Below are 16,408 nucleotides of genomic sequence, written 5' to 3' on the forward strand. Positions count from 1 at the left end.
CGGATTTCTCTGACATCCCTAATCATAAAGTGCAGTCCTTCGTAATCAAAACATCTGCAGATACCCCTCTTTTACTGGCCCATTTCCATCTTCTGTAACTGATACTTTGGCAATCTCCAGCACATACCAGAGCACCCCCATTTGGTTTTCCTGCAATAAAGCCATTCATTCTCCATTCACACCTCCCCTTCCTGGCCTGGGCTATTCACATGACATGGACTAGTTTAGAATGTTAAACTTTTTACATTTCATGATGTTCTCAATTGACACTTTGGTGTTTTGGGTTACAGAATACATTTCAGGATGTTTACAATTCAGGCTGTATTCAGGGTCAGACTTTGCATTCTATTTCTTTCACACCACATTTGTTGGATTGCAAAAGAGGACAAGAGTTCATTGTGGCGCCTGAAGTCTACAAGGTTATCTACTAGGAGCAGAAAGAGACATTATAGAGAGAAGTGATCTTTATTAACAAAAATCAAGTAAAGGTAGATTTAAGAAATGAAAGAAATGAATAAAGGTGATAAGATATTAAAATAGGATATATGTGGATATAAGGGAAGACAACATGGAACAGAATAGGAAAAATAAAATCACACTGTGTCAGTGGCTGTGTGTGTGTGTGTGTGTGTGTTCCCAACCTCCTGTCCCATTGAGGACAGGTCGTACTGCAAGTCCTAAAATCCTCAGCGGGAAGCTGACACTGTGCAGGGCCTTTCCCATCATGGAGAAAGCTCCCCTGAGGAGTCACAGTCCCCAGTGGGAAAAGATGCTCCACTGTTGGCTGGGAATGACCCTGCCGTTTCTGCCCTTGCCTGCTCCAGAGTAAGTTTCTTCTTGGGGAGGGGAAAGGGAAGGTTGTGGTTGCAAAGAAGGGGCATTTCTTAAATGCCCTCAAGGGTATTATGAGCCTTGTAGGGAGGCCGCTGACCCATCACCAAGAAAGAGGACACCGATTGGCATAAAAGGTGCATATCCTAATTTCTATGTATGGATGCAAATTTGGAAATCTTTACTTTAATTTAAATAGAAATACAATACCTGTCCCATAGTGCATGTTTAGCCTTCAGAAGAGAAGACAGAGGAGAGATACTATAGCACTCTTCAAGTGCTTGAAAGGTTGTCACAGGGAGGAAGGCCAGGATCTCTTCTCCATCATCCCAGAGTACAGGATGCGGAATCATGGGCTCAAGTTACAGGAAGCCAGACTCTGGCTGAACATCAGGAAAAACTTTCTGACTGTTAGAGCAATACAACAATGAAACCAACTACCCAGGGAGGTGGTGGGCTCTCCCACACTGGAGGCATTCAAGATGAGGCTGGACAGCCATCTGTCGGGGATGCTTTGATTTAGATTCCTGCACCAAGCAGGGGGTTGGACTCGATGGTCTTATAGGCCCCTTCCAACCCTACTATTCTATGATTCTATGGTAAGACTGTGACCAGGTGACCTGTATGCCTAACTGCTCAGTCTGCTGTCCAGGTGGTGACAGTTAATGGTCAACTTCAAGGCTCCTGTTCTCCCTTCTTATGACTCTTTATCTTTAAACTGGACTTGGACTGGACAGCCCTTCAGAGACAAGGCTCTCCCCCGTAAAACAGGACACATGGCCAATGTGCTGGCTTTCAGGGTGATGTTCCTGCATCACTACTGCATCCATGCAATGGTTCATACAGTACCGCCATCTAGTGGAAGTGAGATAGAGATCAAGTAGCCTCATTTTAGTGATTGACTGATTTTTAAAAGAGTGCCCTTGACATGCCTGCAACCTCTCTCAATATCCAAGATGCTTTTGTGAGGTCAGATGTGATCTTGCAGTGTTTGGGAGCAGTTACCATTACAAGTCCCTTTTCTTTTACCTTTTCTTGGATTCTATCATTTTAAATCTTTGGAAGATGTCAATTAATATTCTTTGGAACAGCAGTAATTGCTCTCCTTGTTTTCACATCCTGGCCCACAGTGATTCTCTCTCTCCTCCCCCTTTACTATGTTTCACAGAGATGGTTCCCATATTATATTTTCACAGTAGTTTCATCTTTGAATCAGAAATAGAATTATCCTTAACCCATGGTTTCATCAGTCACAATGATGAAAGAATGTCATTTTCCCTTAGAATTCAGCATTTCATTCCAAGCATAGATGGGTTGACAGTTGCTTGCTGCTAATGGGATCATCAACACTTTCACCATCTGAACATCCCCCGCCCAGCCCCTGGGGATGCCTCCTGTCACAGGTATTTTTGAGTAAATCTGGGAATTAAGAAAATAATGAGGTGTTCTTTTAAACACCAATATCTATCATATCAATGGGATTACTTTAATAATCTCATAATCATAAAGTTTTCTTCCTTTTTAATCTGGTCAGGATCCAAGCAACTGTGCAACGAGTTCTTTATGCCAATCGAGATGGGTGTCATGACCTTGGACCAGTGTGCAGCAGAGAATTCTGAAGAGGACAAGAAACAGGGTACTTCCTTAGGGGTAGGACAGTCAGTGCCTTATTCAGGACCCTCCCAGCAAGAGGACACTGCTCTGCTATTGTCCTCTGGATCAGAGGATGAGTCTCTGGCAGAATCTCCATCTCCCCAGCCTTGCAGAAATCTCAGGCTACAAAATCCGGTGAGGGCCCTTTAGCAGTCCAGTCAGCTCCTGCAGGAGGGGTGGAGTGACCATACTACAGGTCTTGTCAGCCTCCATAAGGCTACAGTTGGCTTTAGCATCCTACTAAGACAATATTCTCCTATTGTCATAGTAGGAGAGAGTTCCAGCCAGCAGGATCCACTTGGAGCTACCCAAGGTGCTACTTTCTTCCTGTCTTGATCTTGCTACTAGCTTCCCCTGCAAGCCTCAAGGGACCACAGAATGGGACAGTAGGTGAGCTTTGGACTTTGGTTTCAGGACTTTGTACAATCAGTACATGAAAGAGAGTGGGAATCCTCTACTTGATTGAATGAACACTTTGTGACTGAAGAGAGAAACTCTCAGACCAAGAGAGATCAAAAAGATTTGAGAAGGTCTATACTTGTATCTGGCCCAAGTCTACCAACATCTGGAAATGATTAAGAAGGCTGCACAGTATTTCAACACTACCCTCAAACAACAGTTTGTATACAGTGGCTACTGTTCAGTAGAATGAGCCCTCAGTGCAGCTACTTTGTCTCAGTATTATCTCACAAAGCAATGTTTCATGGAGTCTAGGCATTGCTTAGCAGCAGCCAGTGTCATTTTTGGTCAAGCTGGACAGGCGCTATCTGCAGAAGACAATGAAACAGAACAAGATCAACAAGATCTTCAACAGAGGGCAGCTGAAAGTGCAATATATTGTATTAAGTACTGCTTGAATTTGCTGAAGAGAGCTCAGAGGTTGATGGTGAACAACATTGGTGAGCTGGATCCAAACAGGCACTTGGATCTTAAAGTCAAGAGAAAGAAAAAAGAGAATGAAAAGGAGGAGGAGACAGGCATGAAGAAGGCTGTTCTGTTTGGAACTAGGGATCAGTGTGCAGTGGTGGAGTGGTAAACTTTGAAGTGCACGTGCTCATCATGACATTCCCTACAGCCACGCCTCCAAAGAGAGCCTGATACAGCAGCTGTGTTGATCCATATCAACAATCCAGTTCTTTGAGATTTCATCTCCACCAGCTGCGGGTCTTTTATAAAGCTAATGGGTCTTAATTGCCCATACAAGATCAAGCTCTCCCTGAAAATACTTTGCAATACATTAGGGAGCAATATATTTTTGTTAGGAAAATACATTTTCCCCCAGCTACTGTGTGAAGGGCAAGGCCAAAGATTGTTCAAACTACCGCACAATTGCACTCATTTCACATGCCAGCAAGGTGATGCTCAAAATCCTACAAGCTAGGCTTCAGCAGTATGCGAACTGAGAACTACCGGAAGTACAAGCTGGGTTTCGAAGAGGCAGAGGAACTAGAGATCAAATCGCCAACATTCGCAGGATCATGGAGAAAGCAAGAGAAGTCCAGAAAAACGTCTATTTCTGCTTCATTGACTACGCTAAAGCCTTTGATTGTGTGGATCACAACAAACTCTGGCAAATTCTGAAAGAGATGGGAGTACCAGACCACCTTACCTGTCTCCTGAGAAACCTGTATGAGGGTCAAGAAGCAACAGTAAGAACCGGACATGGAACAACCAATTGGTTCAAAATTGGGAAAGGAGTACAACAAGGCTGTATATTGTCGCCCTGCTTATTTAATTTATATGGAGAGTGCATCATGAGAAATGCCGGGTTGGATGAATCACAGGTTGGAATTAAGATTGCCGGGAGAATTATCAACAACCTCAGATACGCAGACGATACCACCCTAATGGCAGAAAGCAAAGAGGATCTAAAGAGCCTCTTGTTGAGGGTGAAGGTGGAGAGTGCAAAAGCTGGTTTGAAACTCCACATTAAAAAAACGAAGATCATGACATCTGGCCCCATCACTTCCTGGCATATAGAAGGGGAAGAAATGGAAGCTGTGACAGATTTTATGTTCATGGGCTCCAAGATCACCGCAGACGGTGACTGTAGCCATGAAATTAAAAGACGCTTGCTCCTTGGGAGGAAAGCTATGGCAAACCTAGACAGCATAGTAAGAAGCAGAGACATCACCTTGCCGACGAAAGGTTCGTATAATCAAAGCTATGGTTTTCCCAGTAGCAACATATGGCTGTGAGAACTGGACTATAAGGAAGGCTGAGCGCCGAAGAATCGATGCTTTCAAACTGTGGTGCTGGAGAAGACTCTTATGAGTCCCCTGGACTGCAAGGAGGTCAAATCAGTCAATCCTAAAGGAAATCAACCCTGACTGCTCATTGGAAGGACAGATACTGAAGCTGAAGCTCAAATATTTTGGCCACCTAATGCGAAGAGAAAACTCTCTGGAAAAGACCCTGATGCTGGGAAAGATTGAAGGCAAAAGGAGAAGGGGACGGCAGAGGATGAGATGGCTAGATAGCATCACCGATGCAATGAATATGAACTTGAGGACGCTCCGTGAGAGAGCGCAGGACAGGAAGGCCTGGCGTGCTATGGTCCAGGGGGTCACGAAGAGTCGGACACGGCTGAACGATTGAACAACAACCGTGAGGACTGCAGTTAAACTCAGAGGGAACAGGGAATTCTGAGGAGGTGGTGGCTAGGGATGGCGGAGAATTTCTCCCCGAAACTTCGGGGGGCCGAGCACCAACGTGTTCGGTCCCCTGAACAAGTTTCGGGGAGAAATTCTCCGCACCCCCCCGCACCCCGCACCCCCCCCCGGGACGGGACTTACCTTTGCCGAATGTCCCTCCCGGCGGCGGGTCCAGCCGGCGGTTCGTCGGGTCTTCATCAGGGGCGGGGGCGGCAGCCGATCTTTCGACCGGCTGCCGCCGCCGCCATTGCAATAAAAGAAAAAAAAAACGAAAACGCCCCCGTGATAGGCTACGTGACGATTAACGTAGCCTATCACGGCTAGATGTGCAAAGTCAGCCGTGATAGGCTATGTAAATCGTCACTTAGCCTATCACGGGTGACTTAAAAAAAAAAAAAAAGCGCGTACGGATAAAGGCGGCCCCCATAGGGAGCCGCCATTCCCGTTCCTTATTTGGTCGCTGTAGTCTACGTAAATGTTTACGTAGACTACGGCGAAAATAAGGGCAACGCTATTTGCGTTGCCCTTATGGGGCTGCCATTTGCGTACGCGCTTTTTTTTTTTTTTAAAGTCACCCGTGATAGGCTACGTGGCGATTTATGTAGCCTATCACAGCTGACTTTGCAGATCTAGCCGTGATAGGCTACGTTAATTGTCACGTAGCCTATCACGGGGGCGTGTTGTTTTTTTTTAACTGTTTAGTTCGCGGCCGGGCGAGGCGAGGCGCCTCCTCCCCGGCCTGAATTTCGGCTGGGCGAGGTGGGAAGCCTCCCCCCCGGCCTGAATTTCGGCCGGGTGAGGCAGGAAGCCTCCCCCCCCGGCCTGAACTTTGTGGGGGGAGCAACGAAGCGCCTCCCCCCCACTGCGGGAAATCTTCGAGGACAGGTAAGTGACTTTCGTCCACCCCTAGTGGTGGCAGCGGCATGTGCTGTCACCCTCCCTGCTACTCAGAAGTGCTGGCGCTGCATCGCGCTGGGCCCTGTCTCCGCTAGATCACTGTCTCTGTGACTCTGTTTTGACCATGGAAGAAACCGAGCTGTGTGTTTCTGAGGGATGGTGCGGGCACCCGATTCCGTCTGGGAATCCAGTGGAACCATCCCTGCCCGTACCCCTGAGCCCTGCTCACCCCCTGCCTGTGCTCAGCGAATGGCCTGCACTCACCCCAGTGGTCTCTTCAAGCTTCATAGTCACAATTTTTTGAGAAATAAAATGGCAATCACAAAAATGTGCATATTTGTGTATGTTTGAAAATGCACATTTTTGTGAAAGCACATATTTGCATATTTGTGTATATGCAAAAATGCACATCCCTGCAAAAATGCATATTTTCGCCCATACACAAATATGCGCATTCACAAAATGTGCATTTTTGACCAGACGCAAATATGCGCACTTCGCGATGGCCATTTTATTTTTTTAAAATGGTGATCATGGAGTTCAACGGGGCAGCCAGGGTGAGTGTGGGCTGCTTGCCGAGCGCGGGAGGGGCTCGAGGGGACTGGTGAGCAGGGGCAGGGGCCGGGCGGGCACCCGAAGAACCCGGACGGGGATGGGTTCGCACATCTCTAGTGTTTCCATTAGATTTCAAAGAAACTGGAGAAGTCTTTTTAGTGGGTCAGAGTTAGGGATGTGTGAGCCCATCCTCGTCCGTGACCAGCAGGTGCCTTGCCAAAGCTCCACCCTGGCTTGAGCCCCCCTGGACCCGCACTGGAGCTTCCATGAGCTTAGCGAGCCACGCACAGTGGCCCCAGGTCCTGTCCGCAAGTGCCCAGCCATTTCGCTGAGTTGTTTTTTTAATGAGAAAGGGAGCTTATTAAAAATGTGCATATTTAAATATGTGCACATTTGGGCTGGGAAAGCTTGATCTACACAATGTTAGAGGCACAATGCTTCTAATATTGCATAGATTAAGCTTTCCCAGCCCAAACGTGCACATATTTAAATATGCACATTTTTAATTAGCTCCCTTTTTTCGTTAAAAAACCCTCTGCAAAATGGCAGGCGCTTGCAGACGGGTCTGGATGAGTGCGGGGAGTGTTCTGGAGGGTGCGAGCGGGGCTGGGCAAAGCCAGGGGCTTGGCAGGCACAGTATGAGGGTATGGACGGTGGGGGGGAGCCCAATGGACTCCCGGACCCAGTCAGGTGTCAACTCCAGCCATAGTCAGAGTTATGTTGATGATCCTGAAGAAGCCCTCTTCAGGCATTCTGCTTAATGTGTTGTTTTAGCACTCCAGCCCTGCCCCCCTCCATTGTCACATCTGTTGCTCTGTATGTGTGGAGGGTGACAGGCTGCACAGGAGAGCCTTCTGTGTTTGTGGGGGCTCTTCATGTGATTCAGAATCCCCATTTTCCTCCACATTGAAATTGTTCAGGACCACAGTGCCTTAAGAACATAAGAGCATAAGAAGAGCCCTGCTCGATCAGACGAAGGGTCCATGTAGTCCAGCATTCTGTTCACACAGTGGCCAACCAGCTGCCCACGGGAAACCAACAAGCAGGGCATGAGTGCAACAGCACCCTCCCGCCCAGGTTCCCAAGCAACTGGTGTTCACAGGCTCACTGCCTCTGGTACTGGAGGTAGCACAGAGCCATCAGGATTAGTAGCCATCGATAGCCTTCTCCTCCATGAATTTGTCCAACTCCCTTTTAAAGCCACTCAAATTCTACATCCTGTGGTAGAGAGTTCCATAGTTTAACTATGCGGTGTATGAAGAAGTCCTTCCTTTTATCTGTCCTGAATCTCCCACCAATCAGTTCCATGGGTTGACCCCAGGTTCTAGTATTTTGAGAGAGGGAGAAAAATGTCTCCCTATCCACATTCTCCTGCTCAAGGCATGGGCTCTATGTTTGTGCAGCTTGCACACGTATAGGATAGATAAGCAGGAGCCAGTAGACGTAGGCTTACACCCTCGGTATGATCTGCTGCACAGTTAGGCAGCTTCAGTTTGAACTAGCAGATGCCTATTACAAGATTATGGATTTTAAAGTGGCCGTTGGTAATAGACTAGAAGAGCTTGACTCCCACACCATAAAGACAATACATTCTCTTGCTCAGATGGCAATCAAATACTATGGACCCTTTTAATATTCTCTGAGGAACCCCAAGATGGTTTCCCCCGAGACCCTTGAGGAGGATGTTCTTTGCTCTGCAATGATGACAATGAAAGAAACTCTGAAGACAGCACATTCCTCAATCCAGTTGTCATATTCAGTGGAGGCTGGTGGCTCTGATGTCAGTGGGCAGGTGAATCCACTCTGGGTTTCAGTCAGAACCAGTCAGAACTCCAAAGGAGCTATCCAAGGTGCAGAGGCCCAGCTTTAAGGAGGAAATGAGTGAATGAATAACTGTAGCCAAGCTACAGAAGCACTCTGAACCCACCTCTATCCAAATTTGGTCAGATTTGGTCTTACATTATATTTGGTTCCTATCCCCCCCTCCCCCAGCACACACACACACATTTTGCCCTCCCTCTTAGTTTAGGGGAGCGTAAAACCAAAACAAATTGTTCCTCCCCCCCCAAGCAGGTGTTTTACTTGTCTTCTGTGGTGGTGTGCTAAATGCTGGGAATGCACACTATAAGGCACAAGTTGTTCCCACCGGAAAATATAGGCTGTTCCTTCTCCTCCTTCCCAGAGCACTTGGAGACACGCCAAAGCGAGGGTGTGTGTGCAGGCAAGAGACACACAAGCGTCTGTCAGTCTGAAAAGCCCCTTTTCGAATGGCTTCCTGGCTCGGATTAGCTCCCGTGGGAAGTGCTTCTTGAGGAATGACAAGAGGCGGCAGCCGGCAGGAGACCCACATGGCGTTCAAGAAACAGACCGGCCGCTGTCAAACTACCTGTGTGCTCCAGCACACGAAATGCGGCAGGAATATCCATGCCGCTTAATAAGCCATTGTTCGGCTGCTTAGCGTTCCCTCTTCTGGAATTGCTTACCATGACTAAATGAAAAGAGGCACAATAGCACTTCAGGGGGAGATCCTTTCCTCGCAGGTAGCGAAATGACGGGGCGAGAGGAGTGAAGAACACGAGTAATTGCTTCCGTTGATGATAACATGCATCCCCACAGCTGGCCTCACAAATGATTCCCCCAGCATTGTCAGTGGCTTCTGTTAACTCTGTTTCTGTTTCAATGCTGCAGTAGCGATACAAATGTGATTCTTCCCCACCCTTCCTTTAGACCAAGTTATTCTCTATACTAGCTTTCCCCAACCTGGTGCCCTCCTGATATGCTGGATGGCAACTCCCCAAATCCGCAGTGAACATGGCTGATGGGAGTTGTAGTCCAACACATCTGAAGGGCATGCCCTACAGTCAGAGAGGCCATTGGTCTTAGTTAGGCCAGTGCTGTCTGCTAGAACTGGCAGAAGCACTCCTACATCTTGGAAGGGCTCTTTTCTAAGACTGACGGTTGTGGGAGGGGATCCTTTCAATGGGGGACACCAGGGCTTGGGACTTGGACGTTGTGCTTTCAAAGCATATGCTCTGCTACCAAGCAATGGCTCTTCCCCCTCTGTTGCTGAAGTAAAAGAATGGTCTAATTCAAGGAACTCCAATATTTTTGTTTGTTTAAGGACAGAAAAAACTCCCACAACTCCCAGCATTCCCCAGCCAGCATGATTGGCTGAGGGATGCTGGGAGTTGTAGGATGGTTTTCTGTCTAAACATGCATAGAATTGTGTCCTTAAATAATTATAAGCTGCTTGTCTGGACCAAGTCCATCCAAGGCAGCAAACAAAATGCAATAATAATAAAGATCGGTCCATGCCATAGCTCCAAGACCATGGAGCTCCAAAACCTAGATACCTGAAAAGTGGCATTCCTACTAAGGGAAGCCTAGTGATGTGCAGCTTGTTTTTTTTTTTAGTTGATTTGTACCCCGCTTTTCTACCAAAAAAATGGCACAAGGTAGATTACAGGTATAATTAAGATGGTTTAAGCCAATGCAATACATTATAATATAATAAAAACATAACAATGCCAGAATAAAAAAATAAAAACAGTACCCAACCCAACAGGCCCATTTACGGGCCAAGGGTCTTCTTGAATAAAACAGTCTTTGCCTGCTGGCTGAAGGACAATGGAGAGGGAGTGAACGTAGCTTCCCTTGGGAAGGAGTCTGGGAGCAGCCACTGAAAAGACCCTCTGTCGCGTCACCACCAAAGGTGTCTCCGACAGTGGTGGTCTCAAAAAAAGGGCCTCTCCAGAAGATCAGAGCAACCAGGTAGGCTTGTATGGGAGAAGACGCGGTTTCAGGTAGCTGGTCCCAAGCTGCATAGGGCTTCATAGGTCATAACCAGCACTTTGAAGTCTGCCTGGAAACAGACCGGTAGCCAGTGAAGCTGCTGTAACAAGCGAGTCACATGCTCCCTGTAGTCAGCCCCAGTCAACAGTCTGGCCACAGCATTCTGGAGTAGCTGGAGTTTCTGAATGCATTCATTCATTTGAATCAATTTAAAGGTGCCCATGTGGTTGAAGCCTGCAGTAACAACTTCAGCCAGTAGGGGCAGACCTTCCTCACCAGCACATGGCTTTGCAGTCCGTACAGTTTGAAGCCGGGGAGATTAGTTGGCCAAGGGGCAGAGACATACATTTCCTTCTGCTGTGGGTCAGCCCCCCTCAGGGGATGGAGTGGCCAGGCCACCCCCACAGGGGGCTATCGGGGTGCACCATGGCAGGGGCATGCCTAGGGGTGCCACTGGGCATGGCTTCACTCAAACGGGCCAGGCACAATGTGTCCAGCTCTGACACTTGCATAGGTTTGCTTGAAGGCTTCGCTAAGGGCTATGCCCTTCAAAGCCAAGTCCATTTGCTAGTGTAATACAAAATGTTTCATTTTTTTAAAAAAAAAAACCCACAGAAAACCAACAATACATTAAAATATAATTCAGTCAGCATAAAAATCCATTTCTAGAGCAGCATGACCAATAAGACACACCAGCTAAAAACTATTTGAAACAGGTGGATTTTTCAAAAATTCACCACCAGCACACAAGGACGTCGGAGGAATCTGCGATGGAATCAAATGGCTTCTCATTTCTGTGAATCTGACCTGTGGATTCTGCAACAGGCTGGCTTTTCCCAAGTCAGGCGGATTCTGAGGACTTGCAGACCGTTCCTTTAACTTGTTGGAATTTTGCACAAATTTAGGGCACAATCCTATGGGGATAAGCGGCTGCCTCCAAACTCAGAGGCAACCACCTATCCATTGCAGGGCAGAAGAAGCACAGAGGGGATCGTCCCCTCCGTGCTTCAGCTTCCTTGCATTTCCGGCTAGAAAGCCGATTTTGGCTGTCTAGCCATGGGAAGGTGAAGCGGGGGAGGCAGCTGCTAGATGACACATAGGATGTGTCATACCGGCATTTCCACCTTCCCCACCCCAGAACGCCTCCTGGAATGTCCCATTTTCGCCACTCTGTGCTGCTGCTCTTCCAAGCACGGAGCACAGGGCCTTTCCAAGCTGCCTGCGAGGCAGTGTGGTGGGGGGCAGGGTGAGGTTGGTTCTCCAGGAACCAACCTCGGAGCGTGGGTTCCAAGGTCAGTACCTGGAAACCCACATATCCTATGGCCATCTAGCCACTGACTAGTGGCCGCAGGATTGCTCCCTTAGTAATACAAAAATTACATAAGATACAAAAACACTGGCTGAAAATATGCATTTCCCCCATAGGCTATAGCATGAAAATGCGCATTTGGGGAGGATTTGCATATTTTTGCAAGTGCAAATTTATGCAAATGCAAATTTGCACAAATTCAGGAACGTGAAAAAAATCTGATTCCGTCAATGAGCAGATGATGGAATGAAAGGCCTCTGACAATCCACGAAACACAGATGGATGGATTTTACACGATCTATACATTCCTACCTGCACATCCCTTGGGAGGAAGTATCACAAGCTAGGGGCCACTATTGAGAAGGTCCTGTCGTTAGTGCCTGCCAATATAACTGATCTTAAAGGCAGGCCAGTGAGTAGAGCCTCTAACTCTAATCATAAAGCATGGGCAGATAATTTCATAAGGTTGGAGGTAGCCCTTCAAATAATCTGGCCCCAAACCATTTAGGACATGAAAAGCCAAAACTAGCAGGTTGAATTGGCAAGGAAACCAGTGCAATGGGTACAGGATTAGGGTAATATGTTCTGAACATCTAGCACCAGAATGGCCACATTCTTCACCAACTGAAGTTTCCAGGTCCTCTTCAAAGGCAGCCCCACATAGAGGGCAGTAGTCTAGTCTGCATGTAGCTAGCGCGTGCATGACCGAGGCTAGATCCGCTTTCTCTCAGTAGGGTTGCCTAAGCTGGTAAAGGGCGCTCCTTTAAATTAATTATTTGTATGCATTTACTTTTATTTTAAGAAGTTTATACACCGCTTTGTCCTCAAAATGAAAGCAAAGCAGCTAATAATAAGGAAATGATAAAAACAACAATGTACATGAAAAATTGTCTACAGCGACTTCCGCGGTCTTCTCCCCTCTCCTCAGACTGCACACTTTGTCCCCTCTCTGTGCTCCATTTATGAGCGCAGGGACGGTGATGGCGTGGAAAGAATTGTGTTGGCTATGAGGGGGCAGGCGAGGGGGTGGGGAGAGCAGTTTCTGGAACCGACGTCGGATGACCTCATTTTCCAGAAACCGAAAAATCCGATGGCTGTCTAGATAGTGTCTAATAGGATTGCTCTCTCGAACCATACCATGGCGCAGGATGGGAGAGAGATCAGCCTTGCCAGTCAAAAGCCTGCCAGAATAGAAAAGTATTTGCCATTTGGTGGAAGGCCAATAGAGCTGGGCCTCTCTGGGCAAGGAATTCCAGAGCTCCATGGCTGTGCCCAAGAAGACGCCTTCTCACTTTCTTACCCCGCATTTCTGGAGAAATATTCAAAATGGCTTACAGGCAGCTAAATACAATGAAAAATAGATTGAAATTAAATTAAAAAGAATATAGAAGAATAAATACTATTAAGATAAATTAAATTAATACAATTTGTTTTATATTCTATTGTTTTTCAATTATGTTTTTATGGTGTTTATTTTTATATTATTGTGCTGATTATAGCTTATATTGGTTCTGGGTTTTTCTGCTGTATTAATTATGGATTTTTGTGTTTGTCTGTGTAAGCCGCTTTGAGACTGCTTTTTTTCAGGGCATGGGGAAGTGATGCATAAATTTTAATAATAATAATAATAATAATCAATTTAAAATAGCAGATCATAACATTCCTTTTAAGCAGCAGACCAATTAGATGTTAAAAGTTGTTGAAACAGAAGAGACTTTAAAAGTCACCAAACACAAAGTGGCGGTGGGACCCTGGTGAAATTCTGTGGGGTGGGAGATTCCACAACCTTGGGGCCACCACCAAGAAAGGCCTGGCCTTCTCTGGGAATGTCCTTGTTGGGTGTCCCTTCAGGAACTGATATGTTGAAAAACAGAGAACAATCCTATGTCCCCTTGACAGCCTCTGGGGGGGGGCATAGGATATTTTGGATTCCCGGATCTAGGAGTCCAAGCTCCCCGCTCCCTTGCAGCCAGTGCAGAGAGAACTGTGCCAGCTGCCTCTACGAGGGAGAGGAGAAAAAGGAGGCATGCCAGTGGGTGGGGTGGGGTGGGGAGGGGAGGGGAGGGGGCTGGGGAAGTGAGGATACGAGCTCTCCCCAGCTGCCATCCCTCCTCCTCTCTGATGCCTCAGCTAGGCGGGTGAAAACATCCATCTAGCTAAAATGCAGAGCAGGGGGATTGTGGAGGCAAAGATCGCATCCACACCTTTCCCACTCTGCACAGGATTCCCGTCAACCTCCAAGTAGGATGCCCTGAACAACCCAGACTCGTACAGCATTACACAGTTTGAGCCAGCTTTGGTTCAATTTTCAAATTTCTACCATTGAGCTGATTTCATGTTCATTGTTCTGATTAAAAAAAAAGGTTATTGTACATTTCAACAGAACAAAGCAAAACAAAACTATAAAAGAAAAGAGAAAAAAAAGGATGCCCATGTGATTGAACATATCAATGACAATATATGTGAAATGCGTGTGTGTCCGTGTGTGCGTATCCATCTATCTATCCATCCATCCATCCATCCATCCATCTATCATGACAAACCTGTGGTGGTGGCTACATTTTGGCAGAACACAGTTTGATTTGGATACAAAATCATAATAATCTATCTATGAAAATGCAGCTTTCTAAAAAATAAAAGAATATATGTATCCATTTGCGAGTAGCATCTATTCACCACCCATTCAAAAGTTGAAAGCATTATGAAGTCTTCGATCCATTGTGTTACAGGTGGTGAGGATTTATCCTTGCAATGTTGCAATATTAGTCTTTTAACTGTCTAGAGGGCATGGAGAATCCATTTATGCTGACTGTGTGTTAATTTTCAGGAAGCAGGTAGATAATTTAAAAGAACATGTACATTTATTTTATTTTATTTTATTATTAAATTTATTAATTGCCCATCTTGCTGGTCACCCAGATGGGTTATAATAAAACAGTTTAAAACAATAAAATTCTACAATAAAAACATTTTCTAAAATACCCTAACCCACCCCAAATGCCTGCCTGAACAACCACGTTTTTAATGCATGGCGGAAGCTCATGAGGGGGCATGGCGGAGTTCCCTAGGGAGGGAGTTCCACAGAGTGGGGGCCACCACAGAAAAGGCCCTCTCCCTCGTCCCCACCAGTCTAGCTGTCCTGGATGATGGGACAGAGAGAAGGCCATCTGATCTTGTTAAGCAGCCTGTCTGGTGTTGCTGGAGGCGCTCCTTAAGATAGGCTGGGCCAGAACCATATAGGGTTTTAAAGGTCAAAACCAACACCTTGAATTTGGCCCGGAAAACAACTGGTAACCAGTGCAACTCCTTCAGCACTGGAGTGATGTGATCTCGCCGGCGGCTGCCTTTAATCAGGAGAGCCGCCGCGTTCTGTACCAGCTGCAGCTTCCGAACCGTCTTCAAGGGTAACCCCATGTAGAGCACATTACAGTAGTCTAAACGAGAGGAGACCAGGGCATGTACTACCAATCGGAGCAGATGGTTGGGAAGGAAGGGGTGCAGCTGCCATATCAGATGGAGTTGATACAGAGCTGTCCAGCTCACAGCTGACACCTGAGCCTCCATGGACAGCTGGGAGTCCAAAATGACCCGCAAGCTGCGGACCTGGTCTTTCAAGGGTAGCCGTACCCCATTCAACACCAGGTCAACATCCCCCAGCCTCCTCTTGTCTCCCAACAAAAGTACCTCAGTCTTGCCAGGGTTCAGCTTCAGCTTATTCCTCCCCATCCAGCCACTCCCCGTCTCCAGACATTTGGACAGGGACTCTACAGCCAACCTTGGTGAAGATTTGAGCGAGAGGTAGAGCTGTGTGTCATCCGCATATTGATGACACCGCACCCCAAACCTCCTGATGATAGCCCCCAGCGGCTTCACATAGATGTTAAATAGCATCGGGGAGAGGATGGAACCCTGTGGCACCCCACAAGTGAGCGGCCACAGGTCCGACACCTCCTCTCCCAGTGCTACCCTCAGGTACCTGCTGGAGAGGAAGGACCGGAACCACCGCAATACGGTGTCTCCAATGCCCAACCCCTCCAGGCAGTCCAGGAGGATACCGTGGTCAATGGTATCAAAAGCCGCTGAGAGGTCGAGGAGAACAAGGAAGGAGCATTCACCCCTATCCAGAGCCCTCCTCATATCATCTACCAAGGCCGTTTCTGTCCCATGCCCAAGCCTGAAGCCCGACTGAAATGGGTCTAGATAATCAGTTTCTTCCAAGTGTGCCTTCAACTGCATCGCCACCACCCACTCAATCACCTTGCCCAAAAATGGCGGATTTGAGACTGGGTGAAAGTTGTTCAGAACTTGAGGATCCAAGGAGGGCTTCTTTAAGAGTGGTCTTATCACTGCCTCCTTGAGGGCTGACGGCATCACTCCCTCCTCAAGGGAGGTGTTCACCACCGCCCTGATCCCCACACCCAGTCTCTCTCTGCAGCCCATAATGAGCCAAGATGGGCAAGGATCCAGTAAGCAGGTGGTTGGCCTTACAAATGAAAGCACTTTGTCCACTTCATCAGGAAGAAGAAGCTGGAACCGACCCCACAAAACCGGTTTGCCACAGGCCGCCTCTTGCTCACTAACTGTATCCACAGCATGCAGAGTAACACTCCTAATCTGATCAATTTTAGCTGCAAAGTGCCTTGCCAAGGCCTCACAGGAGACCTTAGAATGCTCCAGTGGTTCCAGAGCCACAGGACCGACCAGGCTCAGGACCACT

General features: G+C 47.3%; 1 pseudogene; it reads left to right on the forward strand.

Moving 5' to 3' along the window:
* Positions 1-2,406: 2,406 nt before the first annotated feature.
* On the forward strand, positions 2,407-6,763 carry LOC146352150 (KIF-binding protein-like; annotated as a pseudogene).
* The last annotated feature ends 9,645 nt before the right edge of the window (positions 6,764-16,408 follow it).

The sequence above is a fragment of the Heloderma suspectum genome, chromosome 2 (assembly GCF_057233095.1).
Source record: "Heloderma suspectum isolate Gila_16-S chromosome 2, 16-S_ref, whole genome shotgun sequence".
Taxonomy (NCBI): Eukaryota; Metazoa; Chordata; class Lepidosauria; order Squamata; family Helodermatidae; genus Heloderma; species Heloderma suspectum.